Source organism: Protopterus annectens, chromosome 2.part1 (genome assembly GCF_019279795.1).
Source record: "Protopterus annectens isolate FY-2018-M chromosome 2.part1, PAN1.0, whole genome shotgun sequence".
Lineage (NCBI taxonomy): Eukaryota > Metazoa > Chordata > Ceratodontiformes > Protopteridae > Protopterus > Protopterus annectens.
Window position 1 is genome coordinate 1,677,259,125 of NC_056729.1, and position 20,126 is coordinate 1,677,279,250.

Consider the following 20,126-nt stretch of genomic DNA (forward strand, 5'->3'; position numbering starts at 1 on the left):
CCATTGTTGCCAACCAGGCATCTCTGCCTAGCATGGGAAGCAGCTCAAGAGTTAGGGTTTTGAATTTTGAATTTTGGAATTACCAAAAAGGTAATAAGGATTGATAGGTCCAGGATAGGACGCCAGGAGTTGACTTTTTTGGGTACCACGAAAAGTCTGGAGTAAAAACTTTGTCCTCATTCTTCTGCTGGGACAGGTTGAATAGCCCTGATACTTAGTAGAGAGAGAACCTGCTATTGAGCCTCTGCCCACTGATTTGGGGGTAGGTCTAGTGAACCTTTTGGGGTTGGTAAGGTGTGGAAGTGGAATCTGTATCCTTGGGAAACTATATTTAAAACCCATTTTTCTTGGGCAATGAGTTCCCAGTTTTTTGCATGCAGGGCGATCTTTCCCCCTAAAAGTGTGGGCAGTTGAGCAGGGATTGGAAGGTTTAAGGTTAAGTCACTGTGACAGTTTACAATAGGGGGGGTGTCTTACTACTTCCAGCTTTGGAAGTGGGAGCCCCCCACTGCTTAGCGCTGTGAGTACCTTGAGACTGTAGCCTAGGTGGTCTGCTGTTCCTGGATTTGGACTGAGAAGGCCTGGAAGAGACAGCAATGGACCAATTCTTAGAAGGTCAATGTCTACTAAATCTGGGAGGCTGTACTTGCAAGAAATATTTAACAGTTTGCATAGATTTAGGTTTTTCCTCTATCTTTTTAAATACTTCTTCTGCTTTGTTGCCAAACAAGCGGTCTTGGTTTAAGGGAGCATCCAGTAATTTTGCTTTAACATGACCTGGCAAAGTTTGCTCCTTAAGCCAAGCATGTGTTCTAAGAACAGACCCAGTAACAGCAGCCCTACAAGATGCCTCTAAGGAGTCAAAACCACATTGCAAAGTATGTTTACCAACTTGTTCAGCAGAATGCATTAAATCTTGTAATTCTTTATTTTCAGCACAGTCAGGAATCAACATCAATTTCTGTTTAAGTAAACCAATAATATGCTGCTGGTACTTTAACATATGAAACTGACAGTTTAAGGCCCTAATGGCCAAAGCAGCAGACGTGTATACCTGCTTACCCCATCTGTCCAGGGCCCTGGAATCTCTATCAGAGGGGGTAGAGTTTTTGGCAGTAGTAGCCTTCATGCCTTTGGGTCCCTGTGAAATGGTCTCTGGGTCCGCAGTAGGATTCTTAAAGAGGAACTTGTGAGAGTCAGGTACTCTAATAATGGTCAGGTTTCCTGGGAGCCAGAAGTAAGGTGTCTGAGGCCAGGCTAGATACCAAGAAGGCATAATCTACAATGTCCAGTACAGGAGGGATAGTTAAAGGCCTGTGCTGAGGCAGGAGTAAGAATTCCCTAAGCCTCTTTTTGGAGTCAGAGTAATCCTGGCTTTCCCAGCAGAAATGCTCCCTACGAGTGTGCAAAGTTTCACCAAAAGAGAAATCTTCTGGAGGGGAAGCAGAGGGAATTGAGTCCTCTGCATCAGAATCCTCATAGGTAGACAAGGGCAAATCCTGGTCATCAGAAGTAACAGAAATTTCAGAATCCTGATCAGAAGAATCAGAAGGAAAATCAGTTCTAGGTCTCTTAGAGGGAGAAGGCTGGCTTCCCCTAATTAGAGTAATAAGGTCTTCAGCCATTCTTATCATTTGTTTTTTAGGCATATGGGCTTGACCATGCGGTTTGGACGTCAGTTTTCTAGGTGTGGATCGAGTTTTAAGCCTTGAAGAAGATGATGGCCGTTTGATATGCAAGTCAGTAGGCTTGAATACACCTTCAGAAGTCAGTGCCTGCACAGCGGCTCTGGACCCATCCAAGGTAGAGACATCCGCAGGTTCCACAGTTGAAGAATAATCTCGCGGCATACCAGAATTCGAATGGGCCTCAGTAGAAGTAGCGGGTTTCAGGGGCTGCAAAAGTGCCTCACTGAGTACCAGCGAACTGGCAACTAGTTTAATGGAAGCGTCGTCGGCAGCTTTGGACCTATGCGTCTGTCTCTGTCTTTATCTTTATGTTTTTTCGGAAGGTCGGTAGTCGGATGGCTTACCGAAGCCATTTCTGGATAATTAAACCGAGTACCAAAATAGTTATATGTGAAAATGAACCAACGACGAATAGTACAAGGATTGAATAAGGCACAAAACCGACAGCGAGGGGCGCCGTGGTCTGGGCCTAAGCAATGAATGCAGTACGAATGAAAATCTTTGTGAGGTATTTGCTTTCCACAAGTAAAACAATTGTTAACTTTTACCGACATCGGTTTAGAAAAAGGATCCCCAACGGGGTACTTAGCTTTTTTTTTTTTTTGAAGACAGTTTAGTACCTACCATAAATGTAGATGTTCGAGTGTTCACCCTGCTGCAGTCATCACACTTGGGTTATCCTGCCGTCAGGCGGTCCCGCAGTTGGCTTGAGTTCCAAAGTCTTGGCCCGGCGTTGGTTGCTGTCGCTTCTTCCCTGACGTCAGTGCGCCAGGGGAATATAAGAGGCATCCCACACCATTTTCTTCAGTTTTTCTTGCCCCAGATGTCAGGTGATTATGTATATATATATATATATATATATATATATATATATATATATATATATATATATATATATATATATATATATATATATATAGCTATATAAAAATAAAACAATACCTTCAGGCACAAGCAAATACACCACAGAGGTTGTATAGGCTAGAGTGGTATAGATAAGTTCAGCTAGTTCAGAGGGGATGGAGGGAGGGTAACCTGGACTGCAGGAGGGTGAACACTAACATCTACATTTATGGTAAGTACAAAGCTGTACTATGTTCATCGTGTTACCCAGCTGCAGTCATCACACTTGGGTTGAATCCCAAAGCTAAGGATGGGTGGTGGAATTAAACAGGGTTAGAAGAAGTTAGTAGGCCCTGCAAAACTGCAGTGGCAAAACCAGCTCTAGTCTTAGAATATAGAGGTAAGTGATGGTGTTTGGTGAAGGTGTGCACTGAACTCCAGGTTGCAGCTTCCAGAATATCCTTGGTTGGCACTCCCCTGAGAAAGGCTGCTGATGTAGCTGTAGCCCTGGTGGAGTGGAACCTAATGTTAGCAGGTACCGGTTTCCCATGATGCGTGTAGCAGAAACGTATGCAATGCCCTATCCATTTAGAAATGGTCTGTTTTGAGATAGCTTTTCCTTGTGATCCTGCAGCACAGGCTACAAAGAGCTGGTCAGATTTTCTGAAAGCCTTAGTTTTATCCAAGTAGTAATGTAATTGCCTGTGAATGTCCAAAGAATGCAGGAGTCTTTCTCCTTTGTTCTGGGGATTTGGGAAAAAGGTGAGCAAATGAATGGTTTGGTTTAGTGCCACATTGGATACCACCTTTGGCATAAAGGAAGGGTTAGTTCGTAGAAAGACTCTGTCATGACGAAAAATGAGGAAAGGCTCCACTGCCACTAGTGCCTGTAGCTCTGAGACTCTAGCTGAGGTTATTGCTAGTAGCAGGGCAGTTTTCCATGAAAGAAATTTTAAATCAGCTGAAAAAGCTGGTTCAAAGGGCGGCAGTGTAAGCTTTTCCAGAACAAAGTTGAGATCCCAAGCAGGTGTTGGTGCTCTCCTGGGCGGTCTTATGTTCTTAGCCCCTCTGAGGTACTGTCTTAGAAGTGGATGTGAGAATAAAGGAGGATCCGTGTTGTAATGAGCTGAAATTGCTGAGGCGTGGATCTTAAACAGATGAAAAGGAAAGTTTTTTGTGCAACATCTCAGTTAAATATTGTAGAATCTGAGGAATGTTTGGATCAAGGGGATTCTGGACTTTAGCCTGGTTCCAAGCGCAAAATCTTTTCCATTTGTCTGAATAGGTTTTCCTGGTGTTGGGCCTCCTGAATGACATCCATAACAGCTTTGGATAGAGGTGTTGGCTGGTTGTTTAGGTAATTTGCCATGCAGCCAGGTTTAAAGTCTTGAGCTGGCTGCATAGAATATGATTGTCTCGCTGGGTGAGCAGGTGAGGAATTTGTGGTAAAATCCATGGTGGGCTGTGGGCCATGTTCCTTAGAATTGGATACCAATGCTGGCGTGGCCAGTCTGGTGCAATGAGTATCATTTGTGGCTTCTCTAATCTGACTTTCAGCAGTACGTTTGCTAGAAGAGGCAGTGGAGGAAAGGCATACACTGTTAATGTTTTCCAACTGAATGAGAGGGCGTCCACTTTCCAAGCTTGTGGATGGAATGTCCTTGTGCAAAATTTTTGAAGTTGGTAGTTTTGGGGGCTGGCAAACAGATCTATGTCTGGGCGTCCCCATTTTTGAGCCATCATTGCAAATACTTGTGGATCTAGTTTCCACTTGTGTGGATCCATGATGTTTCTGCTTAGGTCGTCTGCCAATGTGTTTTTCTTTCCTGGCAGGAATTGTGCTTGTAATTGAACCTGGTAAGACAGTGCTGTGTTCCACAAGGTCATTGCTTGCCTGCATAGAGGGTAGGAATGTGTGCCCCCTTGCTTGTTTATGTACCACATTACTATGGTATTGTCCGTCTTTATTATTAGTTGTCCTGGGTGTAAGTGGTCCTTGAAAGCTGTTAGGGCAGTCTGTACTGCTAGCATTTCTTTTTGATATGCAGATGCCTTTGCTCTGTAGTCCATTTGCCCTGAATGCACTGTCCTGCCATGTGTGCTCCCCAGGCATAGTCCAATGCATCTGTTGTGATAGTTTACCCAGCTGTGGGCAAGGTGAAAGGCTGACCCTTGTTGAGGTGACATGCCTGTACCCAACATAGAAACTCCTGTTGAAGGCAGGGAATGAGTGGTATCATTGTTTCCAAGCTGTGGCTGTGCTGAGTCCATACGCTTTTCAGGTACCATTGTAATTTCCTCATATGCAGTTTTGCAAATGGTACTAGTAGTATGCAAGATGCCATGAATCCCAAGGCCTGCAGAATTTTTCTTGCAGGGAGTTGGGTCTTTGTTGCCATTATTTTGAAATATTGAGTCAGCTGTTGTTGCTTGTCTGGCGTGAGATAAGCCACCTGGGTCGTTGTATTCAAGCTGGCACCCAGGAACATTATGTTTTGTGAGGGCACTAGTTTTGATTTCTTTTCGTTTACTGTGTACCCTAGGCAACTTAGAAGGTGTTTAACAAATGCTAGATGCTTTAAAAGAATGTCCTTGCTTTCTGCTTGAATAAGGCAGTCGTCCAGGTATGGGTGTATTTGAATTCCTCTGACTGCAGTATGCAATTACTGGTGCCAAGCATTTTGTGAAGACCCTGGGCGCAGTAGATAAGCCAAAGGGCAGTGCAAAGAATTGGTAATGCGTTGAACCTGCAATGAAGAGGAGGTATCTTCTGGAATTTTGTCTGATAGGTATGCCTTCTTGAGGTCCAACGTTACTAGACAAGCATTCTTGCCCAGCATGGGAAGAAGCTGCTGTAGTGTTAGCATCTTGAATTTTGGTACTTGCAGATAGGTGTTCAGAATTGAAAGATCCAGAATGGGTCTCCATGCTTTGTCTTTTCTTGGGACTAGAAAGAGTCTTGAGTAAAATCCTTGCCCTTGCTCCTGTGTAGGTACCTGTTGAATGGCTCTCATGTCCATGAGAGCTGTAATTTGTTTTTGTGCCTCTGCCCATTGATTTGGTGGCAGGTTTGGCATTCCTTTTATCTTTGGCAATGTATGAAAGTGGATTCTGTATCCTTGTGAGACCATGTTTAGGACCCATTTGTTTTTTGTGATGATGTGCCAGTTGTCTGCAAAAAATGCTAATTTTCCTCCCAAGGGAGCTGCCAGGAGAGATTTGCTTGGTAGTTTGAGGACCGAGTCATTGTGTTTGTCTTCTGCTAGCTTGGGGCCTGTCTTCTCCATCTTTATGGGTAGCAGTACCCCATTGGCAAGGTTTGTAAGGGCCTTGTGACTGACCTCTGCCCCTTGGGCGTCTGTATTTGCCCCTCTGTGATCTGTCAGAAGCTGGAAAGGACCAGTTTTTTGTTGGCCAATTTGTGCTGAAATTAGGGGGTTCTACCTGTAAAAAGTCCTTGACCGTCTGCATAGACTTTGCCTTATCCTCCATTTTCTTTAAAACCTCTTCTGCTTTGACACCAAATAATACATCCTGCTGTAAAGGTGCATCCAATATTTTTGCCTTAACATGATCAGGTAGGGTTTGTTCTTTTAACCAAGCATGTCTACGTATGACAGACCCAGTAACAGCTGCTCTACAGTAAGCTTCCAATTAATCAAATCCACATTGTAAAGTATGTTTGCCCACCTGTTCAGCTGCATGCAACAGATCCTGCATTTCCTTGAATTCAGACTATTCAGTATGTGTGCTCATTTTTTGTTTTAATTGCGACATTAGGAATTGCTGATATTTTAGCATGTGAAACTGACAATTTAATGCTCTCATAGCCAGAGTTGCTGAGGTGTATATTTTCTTTCCCCATCTATCTAGGGCTCTGGAATCCCTTTCAGAGGGCACAGGATTTTTGGCCATAGAAGCTTTAGCCCCCTTGGGACCCTGGGAAATTGTTTCTGGGTCAGTCACAGGTCTTTTATAAAGGAATCTGTGTGAGTCAGGTACTCTGTAGTATCTGTCTGGTTTGGCTGGAGCAGGAGGTAGAGAGTCTGGATTTAGACTAGACTCCAAGTAAACATCATCCACAATATCTAAAACTGGAGGGATAGCAAGTGGTCTGTGCTGGGGTAGTAAAAGGAACTCAGAGTCTTTTCTTAGAATCAGAGTAGTCCTGGCCTTCCCAGTGGAAATGTTCCCTCATGGTATGTAAAGTTTCCCCAACGGAGTAGTCTTCAGGGGGAGATGCTGAGGGAATAAAGTCTTCAGCATCAGAGTCTTCATAAGGGGGAAAAGTGTAATCCTGTTCCTCAGAAGAATCTGAGGAAATAGAAACCTGGTCAGAGGAAGCATAATCCTCCTCTTGTCTTGGTCTTTTATCTGGAGGGGGATGGAAACCCCTGATTAGGGTAATCAGATCTTCAGCCATCTTAAGCATCTGTCTCTTAGGCATGGGGCCTTAAACTGGAGACTGATGTACAGTCTTTTTTGGTTTTAAAGGAGTTTTAAGCTTAGCATAAAATTTAATGGTGAGTAAGTCGGTCTGAAGACACCTTCTGCAACCGAAGGTGTTTCCACTGCACCGGGGTCTCCTTCGGCTCCGGTGTCGGAAGGGCCTAATGAAGATGGCTGCGTCGGCCTACTAGACTCCGCTTGAGAATCCGCAGCTGTCTGGGGTTCCAATTCTGCGGTCGTCAGGGGCTGCGTAGGCACCTCACTGAAAACCGGAGAACCGGCGACAGGCCCAGCAGAGGCCTCGGAGTCTGGCTTGTTCCTAGGCTGCCTGTCCTTATCCTTGCGTTTTTTATGCATGCCAGTCGTCGGATGCTCCGACGGCATGATATAATTACCAAAGTAATGTCGTGCGAAGTCAAAACGGTGTTTGATAGTTCATTTATTAAACCTAGCACAAAACAGACAACCTGTGACGTCGTGGTCTGGGCCTAGGCAAGGAATACATTAAGAATGGAAGTCCTTATGAGGCATTTGCTTCCCACAAGAAATGCAATTGTTAACTTTTTCTGACATCGGACTGAGGCAAGAAAAGGTTCCCCAATGGGGTACTTAGCTTTATTGAAGACTTTGGACTGAAATTCGAATCGAAAATCTCAGGTGACGGCCGACCGGCACTTGCGAACTGCTTCTGCTCCAGGCACTGCGCGGCAAGAAAGACTTTAGAAAATGGCGTCAGATGCCTCTTATATACCCCTGGCGCACTGACGTCAGGGAAGAAGTGACAGCAACTGACGCCGGACCAAGACTTTGTAACTCAGGCCAACTGCGGGACCGCCTGACGGCAGGATAACCCAAGTGTGACTACTGCAGCAGGGTAATACGATGAACATCAAAAATTTCAGGAGTTGGCTGACCTGCACTTGCGAACTACTTCTGCTTTGGGCACCGCACGGCAAGAAAGCCTGATGTAATGGCATCGGCTGCATGCTTTATACCCCTGACTACCTGATGTCATGGAAGAAGAGACCGCAACTGACGCAGGACCCAAGACTTTGATAATCAAGCCGGCTGAGGGCTACCTGCAAGCAGATAACCCAAATGTAATGACTGCAACAGTGAAACACAAAGAACATAGGATTTGCTTTTGCGCCTCTGACCACTAGTTTGGAGGTAGATCTGGGAAGCCTTTTGGGGTTGGAAGGGAGTGGAAAGAAAATTTGTATCCCTGGGACACTATGTTAAGAACCCAGTGCTCGTTGATAATGGTGGCCCAGGTGCTTGCGTGAAAGGAAAGTTTTCCTCCTAGGAATAAGTGAAGGTGGGCAGAAGGAGGGGGTGGGGGAGGTGAGTCATTGTGAGTTCTTAGCATAAGGGGGTGGCTTAGAACTCTCTGGTTTTGAAGTGGAGGTAGTCCACTGCTTAGATCTCTGCATTCCCTCTGGCTGCTGTCTGGGGGGATCTGGTTCCCTGGGGTCTGGGCTGAACTGGCTTAGTGGGAGCAGGAAAGGACCAGTGCTTGGTGGGACAATGCCTGGTGAGCCTGTAAGAAATCTGTAACTGTCTGCATATATTTTGCTTTTTCTTCCATCTTTTTTAAGACTTCTTCTGCCTTAGTACCAAATAAGTTGACTTTGTGCAAGGGTGCACCCAACAATTTAGATTTGACATGGTCTGGCAAGGGCTGTTTCTTAAGCCATGCATGCCTTCTAATGACAGATCCAGTGACTGCTGCCCTGCAAGAAGCTTCTAGGGCATCAAAACCACAGTGCAAGGTGTGTTTAGTAACTCTTTTCTGCACAAGCAGGAAAGGAAGACATTTTTTTTTTAGAAGAGTTCCAAGGTATGTTGCTGAAATTTTAGCATATGGAACTGACAATTTAGTGCTCGGATAGCAAGAGTAGCTGAGGTGTATACTTTTTTACCCCATCTATCTAGGGCTCGGGAATCCCTATCTGAGGGGGTGGGATTCTTAGCAGAGGTTGCTTTAATCCCTTTAGGCCCTTGAGAAATTACCTCAGGGTCAGCAGTAGGATTTTTAAAAATAATTTTGTCTGAGTCACGGACTCTGCAGTATCTGTCTGGTTTTCTAGGTGCAGGAGGGTGTGTGTCAGGAGTCAAGCTGGATTCCAGGAAAACATCCTCCCCAACATCCAGGACTGGGGGGACAGCCAAGGGTCTGTGCTGTGGATGACGTAAGAATTCCCTGAGTCTCTTTTTAGACTGAGGGTAGTCCTGACTCTCCCATTGGAAATGCTTCCTTAAGGTATGAAGAGTTTCCCCAAAGGAAAAATCCTCTGGGGGAGAGGTTGAAGGGATGGAATCCTCCGCAACAGAATCCTCATAAGTAGAGAGGGGTTGCATGTCTTCATATTCTGATGCATCAGTCATCTGACTCTTGCTCAGACAAAACTACAGGGGACAGAGATCTCTTTCTTTTGGAGAGGGGTAGCTTGGCTTCCTCTGATCAGCATGATATGGTCTTCCCCCATTTTAAGCATTTGAGACTGAGGGGTCGGGTTCTTGGGTGTGGTTCGTACCCTGGGGCTAAGAAACACTGTCATTTTCGAAAGAATGGTAGTCGCGAAAGATGATTTCGGTTTGTGTCAAGAATCGGTAGTGCGAAGAACTTCCTCGGAAGACAGCGCCTGCTCAGCGGCTCCGGACCCATCCAAGGTAGAGATGACTACAGGATCCTTAGTCGAAGAAGTTTGCAGCATACTGGACTCTGAAAGGGTCTCAGTAGCAGCCTGCAAATCTACAGAAGCGGGCATCAGGGGCTATGAAAACGCCTCACTGAGCACCAGAGAAAATACAGTTGTGTACACTTACCATAAATGTAGATGTTTGAGTGTATTAACTGTTGCAGTCATTATATTTGGGTAATCTGCTCTCGGGTTGCCCTCAGTCGGCCTGATTAACAAAGTCTTGGGTCCTGCGTCGGTTGCTGTCCCTTCTTCCATGACCTCAGGTCGTCAGGGGTATAAAACATGCAGCCGACGCCATTACATCAGTTTTTCTTGCCCCAGACGTCAGGTGCCCCTCAAATGGGGAGCAAATAAAATTAGACACAAAAATATTCCTCCAACCGAAAGCAAATACACCAAAAGGGCTTTTAAGCATAGTAAAAAAAAAAAAAAAAAAAAAAGTAGAGGTATAGCCAGAGAAAAAAAGGGGGCTGGAGGGAGGGTAACCAAGACTGCAACAGTGAATACATTCGAACATCTACATTTATGGTAAGTGTACACAACAGTACTACGTCTAGGAATGGACACAACTGGAGTAAGTAATCCCAGGCTTTCTCAAGGAGATACTTGGTTGGTGCGGAAAGGAACTAGTCGTCTAAATAAGAAAACACACTGAATCCATGCAGTCCAACATGAGCTGCAACCATTGCCAGGCATTTAGTGAGTGAACACCCTGGGGGTTGTGGCAAGACCAAAGGGCAGCGTTCTGAGCTGGTAATGACTGCCTCCCAGACAAAAGTGCAGACATCTTCGAGAGTGCTTGTCTATTTTGATGTGATAGTACGCATCTTGAAGATCTATAGAGCACATCCAGTCGTCCTTCTGTAGAAGAGGCAAATTGAACTGTGACCATCTGGAACTTGGAAGTTTTCACAAACTGATTTAGATGACTGAGATCTGAAATAGGTCTCATGTCCACTGTTTTCTTTGACACTAAAAAGACTCCAATCCCAAGTAGTCTGGTAGGACCTCTTGGACAGCTTTTTTTTTTTTTTTTGTAGCAGCTTTTGAATTTCTAGAGCTGCCATCTCCCTCTGACTGGGTGGAACATCAGAGAAACATCTCTTTTTTGAAGGACTTTGTAAAAAGCAAATTAAATAATCTCTGGATATGATCCTTTGCACCCAAGAATCTTTTGTGATGGCTGTCCAGTCGTTTACGTGAAAGGATAAGCACCTCCCGACTGCCTCAAGAGAACAACAGTAGGGCCAACTTTCAGGAGTGCTGAAAGGGTCTGTCTCAGAAAGAATCATGAAACCCTTGGTTTTGCAGACCCACCCCCCCCCTGCCACAAGGATGGTGTCTTTGATTATTTCCTCCTCTGCCTCTGGGACAAAAATCCTCACGCAAGTCTTGAATAGGTCCCAGAGATTTTCAGAACCTTATTTTCTTACCACTGCATTGATTCCTGGAAAAAGACCTCTGTGAGGTAGAGAAACGGATTCCAACAGCAAACAAAGTCTTTCCATCTTGCCCACTGAGGCAAAGTGAATCTTTAACTGTGGGCCCAAACAGGGAAGATCCATCAAAGGGAGCATTGATGAATACGGATTTAAAGAGATCTGCAAAATCACACAATCTCATTCAGGCAGGTCTCATAAAGAACATGCGTGAACCAGCAGCCCATGAGAAACCTTCAACTATGTGAGACATTAATCTGACTGACATATTCGATATAGATTGTAGGCCGGCCAGTTGGGAGGAATAAGTTTTCTCTTCCTCTGCTGACATGGACCCCGGGGTAGACTTAGAAAGGTCCTTTACCAAATTCCTTTATAGCCTAGTAAAAAGTGTGCCAGTAGTTCAGCGGCCTTTGCCTTTTGGTTGCTTAAGTGTAAACGTGCTTTCCACATCTGTCCAACACCCTAGACTCTCTATTAGGAGAATGGACAGTTGAACTCTGGCTAGTTCCTTTTTGGTATCTGCCAAAACAATTGTAGCATCCACAGGGACTCCCTTACTCCAAAACTGCCCATCTTTGGGAGCTCCAAGGATCTTGTCTGGTCAACAGGGAAATAGGCTCTATGGTGTCTGGTTCCTTCCAAGCCTGGCAGGAGAAAAGGTCTGCAAGGTCACCCGTGCTGGGTAGGGGGGGGGGTGTAAACCAAGATGTACATGGGCCAAACCCAAAGGCTTCTAGGAACACCAACCCCTCGTTGGAAGGGCTTTGGAAGCACCAACCACTTTTTGGTGCAAAATCTTTAAAATATCTCCTAAGGAGACATCCACTGGAGGCAACCTTGGGAGGCTCTTCCCCCCTCATCAAAATCAGTGTCTTCAATCAGAAATTCCTGAGGTGAACCCAAGTGCCTCCTCTTACACAATCTCTTCCAAGGCACCTCTTCAGTGGGATGCTCTGAAGAGGTATCAGAAGAAATGGGAGGTTCCTAAATAGGAACTGCCTGGAAGCTCTTATGGGCTAGGCTGTCCCTGTGGAGTAGGATGAGAAGGGTTAGAACTCAAACCTGATGGAGGAATAGGGATGGGTTCAGAGGACGTGCGAGGTGAAGAAGCCCTTGGATGGGAAAAAACATCTCCACTACCTTGACGGTAAAGTGACCAAGAGAAGTAGAAGTAAACCTCTTGGCTCAGTTAATTCTCCACTCCTTCAGATCTCCTCCCCAAGGAGGGAGTCGGACCCGAGCTGTCTAGCGCTGAGGCTCCAAGGGGAAGTGACTGCTCTGAAGACCTCATAGTCGAAGTCACCCCCCTGGACCTGGCATAGACACCTTGGCTTAGAGACATGTCCTGCTCAGTCGGGATCAACACCAAATGGATCAGGGAAATAGAGTCTAAGAAGAAGGTGGTAACTTCTGACAACACTTCGGCTCTCTACACTCTCAGATCCGATGGCTCCAAAGTTAAAGGTCAGATTGGAGAAGGAGTCACAATTGGGTGAGGTGGTTGAAGGCTCACAGATCTAACAGGAGACAAAGCCTGTAGAACCCCTATCTAGATCTGTGCTCTAAGGAATTTCCTCATCATGCTGTCCACATCTGCTCCACAAAGACTTCAGGAGGACCAGATCGAGGAAGAGGCGGAGGGAGGATAAGAACTTTCTAGGCGTCTCCTGTAAAAAGGCATATCTGAGCCTAGGAGACACTGGCTCCAGAGAAAAATGCGTACTCCGGATCAGAGAAGACTTACAGACTGACTGGTGGATCCAACACTTTTTTTTTTTTTTTAATTCAGTAGATGGCTCTGAGACTGGAGTAGATCTTGGAGACTGAGCAGGAGAATGCATCCTACGCTCCCTGGGCTCCAAAGATTTCTGCTTTCTAGGGAGGTATCAGCACCTGAAGTAGAAGCCGTGGAAGAAGCAACAACAAGCAAAAGGCCCTTCAGGGCCTATTACATCTGTCACCGACAGCTCTCGAGTTAAATTCAGCACAGATTTCAAAAGGCACTTCTAAATGGGAAGGGCCTAAACAATAAATGCACTCCCTGGGGCACAGGTCATGAGAACTAGGTATCTTATGCCCACAGGAAGTGCACTTTTTAAACCTGGTAGGCTTCTCACCCATACCAACAATAAAACAATAACTCAGAAATATCAAATATAAAAGATTTTTTTAATAAAAGCAAACACAGAAAAAGTTTACCAACAATGGCAACAAAGATTACCTTAGAAAGTACGGTAAAGAAAGTCCAATACCAATTATGGTAAACAGAAATACCTTTAAAAGGTAGAGAAAAAAGGATTAGAAAACTATTAGAAAGAGTAAAGAGAGAAAGGGTCATCTAAACAAGTGATATACTAAAAAGAAAGACTGGTAAACTCTGTTTTTTTACTCACAAAACCTATCAAAGGTAACCCAGAGCTCGAGAGAATGCAATACCGTCCAAATTGTTAGAGGGATAAACGAGAACGGAGGTAATTTAGCAGTAAGGGGCATTGTGGGTAAAGGAAAGAACTCAAGAGTCAGTTCCAAGAACCTAAAGAAAATGGCAGTCAGATTAGAGAACCATTCATTGAGGAAAGAATTAAAATGATATCAGATCTAACCAAATGGGATAGGTTAATTTGTGCACAAAAAGGGAAATTGGCTACGCTTAAAATGGCCCACAAAGGCAGCTTGCCTGCTATTCACCTATGAACCTATAAAAGAAGACTGCTTCTGGCAGACAGAAATAAAAACTGTTTAAACAGCGACCCCAGTGACAACCAAAACGAAAATAAAATCACTGTGTTGCAGCCAAAACTCTCCACAACCTTCCAAAGATATCAAACGTTTTAAGACATAAAAATGTTTAAAAAGTATTAATTGAGCGCTTTCATCCCCTCAGAACGGGGACTTCATCATAATACATGCCTTCTATTAAATCTAACATTTATAGCCCAATGTGTTGATAACATTCACAGCCACACAAATGCATTTAAAGGCACAACCACTTCTTTTTAAAAAATACAGCTTAAAAACAATTATAAACATCTAAACCATATTTACTGCACTTAAAATAAACTTTACTAACTTCATGGAAATTTTTAACATAGCCTTTTGTCCCTAGCTCTCTTAACAGGGGTTTTACAGAAATAACTTCATTTAAACCAATACCCTCCCCCTGCCTGCAGCTTGATCTGCCATTTGACTTCCTTTTCTTCCATTAAATTTCTGTAGTCCCCCCCCCCCCCCCCAGGGTTAACTAATACTTTCTCTAAGATTCCAACATGGAACCCCTACAAATTCCCACAAACTAAAGAATGTCTATACAGTGCATCATTATTATTCTTAGTGGATATCTGATACATGTGTTCATATATCCTATTGCGTAATTGCCTTTTGGTTTTGCCAACATAAAATGCTGGACATCCCTTACACAGTGCAAGGTATATGACACCTGAAGTGTGAAAGTTACCCTTAACAAATTCTACTTTTGATTTAAGGTTATTTTCTAAAATAACCATTTTACAATCTACTATGTAGCAACACTGTGAACAGGATCCACACTTTATAGTACCATTACACTTGTTAACTCGCGCGTTCTTCGCATATTCAAAACTTTCTTTTATGTTTACCCCAGTTTTATATACATAGGAGGGTCTCTCTCCTACAACCCTTCTCAAATCTGGGTTCCCCCTGAGAATGGCCCAGTTTTTTTCCAATATGTCCTTCACTTTCCCTACCTTCCCCCAGTATGGCAAAATCACTGCCTTTTCAAAGTTTTTTTGTCCCTGAGGTGATTCTCTAACCATATTAAAATTTCCTAACTTGTTTGAATGTCTTACCCAATTTCCTTTTAACATAGTCCACATTTTCCTGAAACATGCCCTGTGGGTATCCTCTTTCATAGAACATTTCCATAACTTTTTGTAATTCATTCTCAAGGTCACCAAAGAGGTCATTCTAGCAACCCCTAACATTTGGCCTTTCACAATAATGGCCTTTTGGTGGGGAGGGTGACTACTAGCGTATTCAAGGTAAGAGTTGCTGAATGTAGGTTATCTGTATATTTTAGATGTAAAACCACATGGAGTTTTAAAAATCTTAGTGTCAAGGTAACTAACTGACAAGGGGTTACTTGTATGAGTAAATTTTAAGAACCTAGTAGTGGAATTCAAATACTTAAATTTCTCCATTCTATCTATGGAGCTATTCTACAGAATAAAAATGTCATCCAAAAGTTTTACGTATAAGTTGACATTTTGAAAATACTCACATCTAAAGACCAACTCCCAGTCAAGGAGAACCAAGTTTGCAAATATGGGAGCACATGAAGCTCCCATAGCAACACCTTTATTTTGTTTGAAGTATTCTCCTTCAAAATATATATAATTGTAGTCTAAAACTACACCATGAAGTCAACTATTAAATTTACTTTCTCATTAGAGAAACCTGACATTTTATTCAAACAGCAAACGTATCTAAACCTTCTTCCCTAGGGATACAAGTGAATAAATCCACTACATAGATGGTCAAGAAAATCAAATTATTTTCCCAAAGCTCTTCCTTAATTCTACCCAAAAAGTCTCATGAATCTTTTACTAAATGCTCCACTTTGGCCGAAATGTTAAATTACTTAAACCCTTGTGGGTTTTCGGAATCCCAAAACTGGTAGCCACCATGGGGTTCTTGACTTTCAAAAAGCTGTAAATTTCAGGTGTAATACGGCTCATCCAAAAGGTATTCTTCCAAGTAATAATCTATTCTTCGCTAACTAAGTGAAACATGGGTGCATACACTAGTGTCATGTGACATCGAGGATTTTTTGGGAATAATGTAAAGCATCAAAGATTACCATCCCACCCCCTTTATCTGGATGCATAATCCTAATTGTCCTGCTGTTTCTGAGCTGTTCAAGTAATCTCATCTCTTCCCCACTAAGATTTCTATATAAAAAAATTTTTTTTCTTTTACGTTTAAGTCACAGCCTTCTCAAAAACATTTAGGGTGGGGTCCATTGGTGGGTTGTACACACTCATTTTTAATTTCTTTATTCCTAGTAAGATTAACATGTTCATCCTGGTCCCTAAACATGAAAGCTACATTCAATTTTCTCATGTATATTTTTAACTTCAAAATGGTACCTGTATAATCAAAGCCTCTAGTTGGCACATATTTCAAACCCTTCATAAATAACAAAAAATGCTCCTTAGTTAAGGTTATTCCTGAATAATTATAAATGTGGTAACCCCTAAACGTGCTAACCAATCTATTCCTTGAAATTTCATCATCACTATTGGTTGTTATTCCCTTCTCCACTTGGTTCTGTTGAACCACTGGTTTGGTGCCCTTTCCATGTCTCTTCTCTCCCTCACATCCCATTTTTCCTGTGCATGAAAAAAATGTTGATTGTTTCTATAATTATTGTGCTGAAAACTGTTATCACGACCATTAGAGTAATAAAGGGAACTTCTCCTTTCATTCCTGTAAATATACTCTTCTTTGTGAGGGTGGGTGTGGGTATGGGAAACCCTCCCCTCCTCCCCAACAATTTTATGTTCTTTCTGTTTCAAAATATATGCTCTGTTCTCTTTATACTCTTAAATCCCTTTGTAACTTTTTACATTTTTTGTCAAAAATGCTGTTACACTTGTTTTCCACCATTTTAAACTGTTTAAAATACAGATTTTCATATTGTGAAAACAAAAGGTCATTTTTTATGTCATTGTTTAAAGTCTCAACTTCACTAATCAAACGACAGTTTGGAATCATTGCACAAAATAAGAAGTTATGTACCTACCATAACGTTCCATGTTAGTTGTCTTCTCTCGCCTTCTTTCTTGCTTGATGGGTTCGGAGCCGATCCCTCGGCTCCGACTCGGCACTTGCTAAGCTCGAGAGTCACTTTTACCAGCTCGAGGCAGCCCCATATCCCATGATGCAAGGCGGTAAGTACCCAGATCTCGTTTGCTGACAAAGGGCAATAGCACCAAGCATAAAATACTTCCCAAAGGAAGAAAGAAAACTTACAGATGGAAGAAGGACCAGGTCTGAATGGTCTTCAGCATAACAGTTTCTTATACAAGGTCTGTCCAGGCCAGGGGAAGGAGGGAGGGTCGCAAGAAAGAAGGCGAGAGAAGACAACTAACATGGAACGTTATGGTAGGTACATAACTTCTTAATGTTAAGTTGCCAATCTCGCCTTCATTCTTGCTTGATGGGACCGCGTCCCTAGCACCTCTATCCTGGGTGGCTCAATGGAACAAACTCTTGAGGACTGTAGAGCCAAAACTGGCTCTGTCCCTGGAGGCCAAGTCCAATTTGTAATGGGAAACAAAAGTGTAAGGAGTAGCCCAAGTGGCCGCTGCACAAATAGTGTCCAAAGGAAGTCTAGCTTGAAAAGCTGTAGAAGTAGCTAAGCTCCTAGTTGAATGTGCTTTAGGTTTTGAGCACAGCTGTTTTCCCCTGAGTATAAATTTCAGAGATGACCAAGAAAGCCATCTGGACAAGGTCACTTTAGAAACAGGAAGGCCTTTTTATTATCCGCATAGGAAACAAAAAGTTGATCAGATTTTCTAAATTTTTTGTTCTGTCCAAATAATATCTAAGTTGACGGTGGACATCAAGATAATGTAGCTTTTGTTCAGCTCTATCTGAATAGTTAGGAAAAATACAGGAGATCAATGGATTGATTCAGATTGTTCTTTGAAGCGACCTTAGGTAAAAAGGTTGGATTAGTTCTCAAAGATACTCTGTCTTTGTGAAAAACCAAATAGGGGGTCGAACCGAAGAGCATGAAGTTCAGACACCCTCCTGGCAGATGTAATAGCCACTAGGAATAAAGTTTTCAAGAAAGATATTTCAGGAACAAGAAACAGCTGGCTCGAAGGGGAAGAATCAAGGATGTCAGCACTAAATTTAGATCCCACTGAGGAGGAGGATTCCTGATTGGAGGCTTTAGTAGGAAAATTCCTTTCAAGAAGGCCCTGCAGAGCCTATGGGACATAATATTATGATCTGCTATCCCGACATGAAAATTGGAAATAGCAGCCAATTGAACTCTGACTGTGGAAGAAGAGGAGCCTGCATGAAAAATCTCTGCTAAGAAGTCCAGGACTGCCTGAACAGGGGCAGTAAAAGGATCAATATTTTGGGCCTTAGCCCAATAAGAGAAACGTTCCATTTGCTTGTATAAATCCTCCTGGTAGAGGATTTTAGCGGCTACTATGATGTCTCTAACTGGGTTAGAGATCAAAGGAAGCCTGGCTAAGGAAGGAAGTGGAGCAACCATGCTGTGAGGTTGAGAGAAGGGATTGACGGTGCAGCTGACCCGATTGGTGAATCAGAAGATCTGGCACTGGGTCCAGATGCCACGGCTGCACCAAAAGGTGATGATGGAGGAACGGAACCAAACTTGTCGAGGCCAGTAAGGGGCAATGAGAATCAATTTGGCTCTCAAAACGGTAGCTTTCTGGATCACCTGAGGGATCAGAGAAAATGGAGGGAAGGCATAAAGAAGTCCCTGGGGCCAATCCTGGGTCAGAGCGTCTCTGGGGGGATGGCCTGATAGAGGGAAGAGGCTGAAGAAGTCTGGACATTTGCTGTTTTGGGGAGTAGCAAAAAGATCGCAACATGGACGACCCCATTCCAGAAATATCTCTTCCGCTATAGATTGCTTGAGAGACCACTCGTGAGGCATGAGGATAGCTCTGCTCAATCTGTCCGCTATAATGTTGGTTTTCCCAGGGATATGCGTTGCTACCAGAAACCGATGAGAGGAGATCGCCCATTGCCATAGTCTGAGCGCTTCTCGACACAAGGGGTAGGACTTGGTTCCGCCCTGTTTGTTGATATACCAAACTACAGACATGTTGTCTGTGTGGACTGCAATTGTCCCTACGGGAAGAAAGTCGTTGAGGGCTTGCAACGTTAAAAGCACTGCTCTCATCTCCAGGACATTTATGTGCAGATGGTACTCGAACGGTTGCCACGTCCCATGAACCATCCTGCCCTGATAATGACCCCCCCCACCCGATCAGGGAGGCATCCGTGGTGACAGTGGCAATCGGGGATGGGGGTACAAAGTACCTGCCTTGGTGAACCTTAGACGATGTGATCCACCAAGCAAGATGCTCTTTGCATGTCTGTGTCACCAGAATCTGGTGACGCATTGGAAGTTGCTGGTATGACCACTGTGTGAACAGCATCCACTGAAGAAGGCATGTAGAATCGAGCCAGGGGAAGAAGAGTAATGGCCGCAGCCATGAGACCTAATACCTTTAGAACCATTCTGGCCTGTATTTTCTTGCTGGCCAGAATGATCCTGACATGAGTCTGAATGTCTGAAACTCTTTGTTCTGTAAGGGTAGCTGACATCGAACAGTGTTTAAGTTTGCCTATGAAGGTAATAGACTGGCAGGGCGATAAGGATGACTTTTGAAGTTGATTGAGATGCCCAAATGAGAACAAAGGTCTATTGTGTAATCCCTGGCTTGTATAAGCTGATGCCTGGTGGTGGCTGACAGGAGCCAGTCGTCGAGATACGGAAACACCTGGAATCCTTGACGTCTCAGGTGAGCCGTGACCACTGCCATGCATTTGGTGAACACTCTGGGGGCTGTAGTGAGACCAAAGGGCAGGGCGCTGAACTGAAATGACTGGACCCCAGCCGAAGCGGAGAAATCTCCTGGAGCGTCTGTGAATTTTGATGTGATAGCACGCATCCTGAAGATCTATTGAGCACATCCAGTTGTCCTTCTGTAAGAAGGGCAGAATTGACTGAAGAGTGACCATTCGAATCTTGTCTTCCTGACAGACTTGTTGAGTCTGCTGAGATCCAATATTGGTCTCCAGTCTCCCGTCTTTTGGGGACCAAAAGAACCTTGAGTAGATTCCGGCTCTGAATGGTCTATTGTAACTGGCTGAATGGCTCTTTTGCAGTAGTTTTGAGATTTCTGACTCTGCAATCTCCCTTAGACCGGTGGTACATCTGGAAGGGAACTTGAGGGGAAGGACTTTCC

The 20,126-nt window shown here is 43.8% G+C and overlaps 1 protein-coding gene across 6 annotated transcripts in view; it reads right to left on the bottom strand.

The window, feature by feature from the left end:
* The window catches only part of RERE (arginine-glutamic acid dipeptide repeats), a 3,515,893-nt gene that overhangs the window by 2,502,244 nt on the left and 993,523 nt on the right, over nucleotides 1–20,126 (bottom strand). The window lies entirely within an intron of this gene.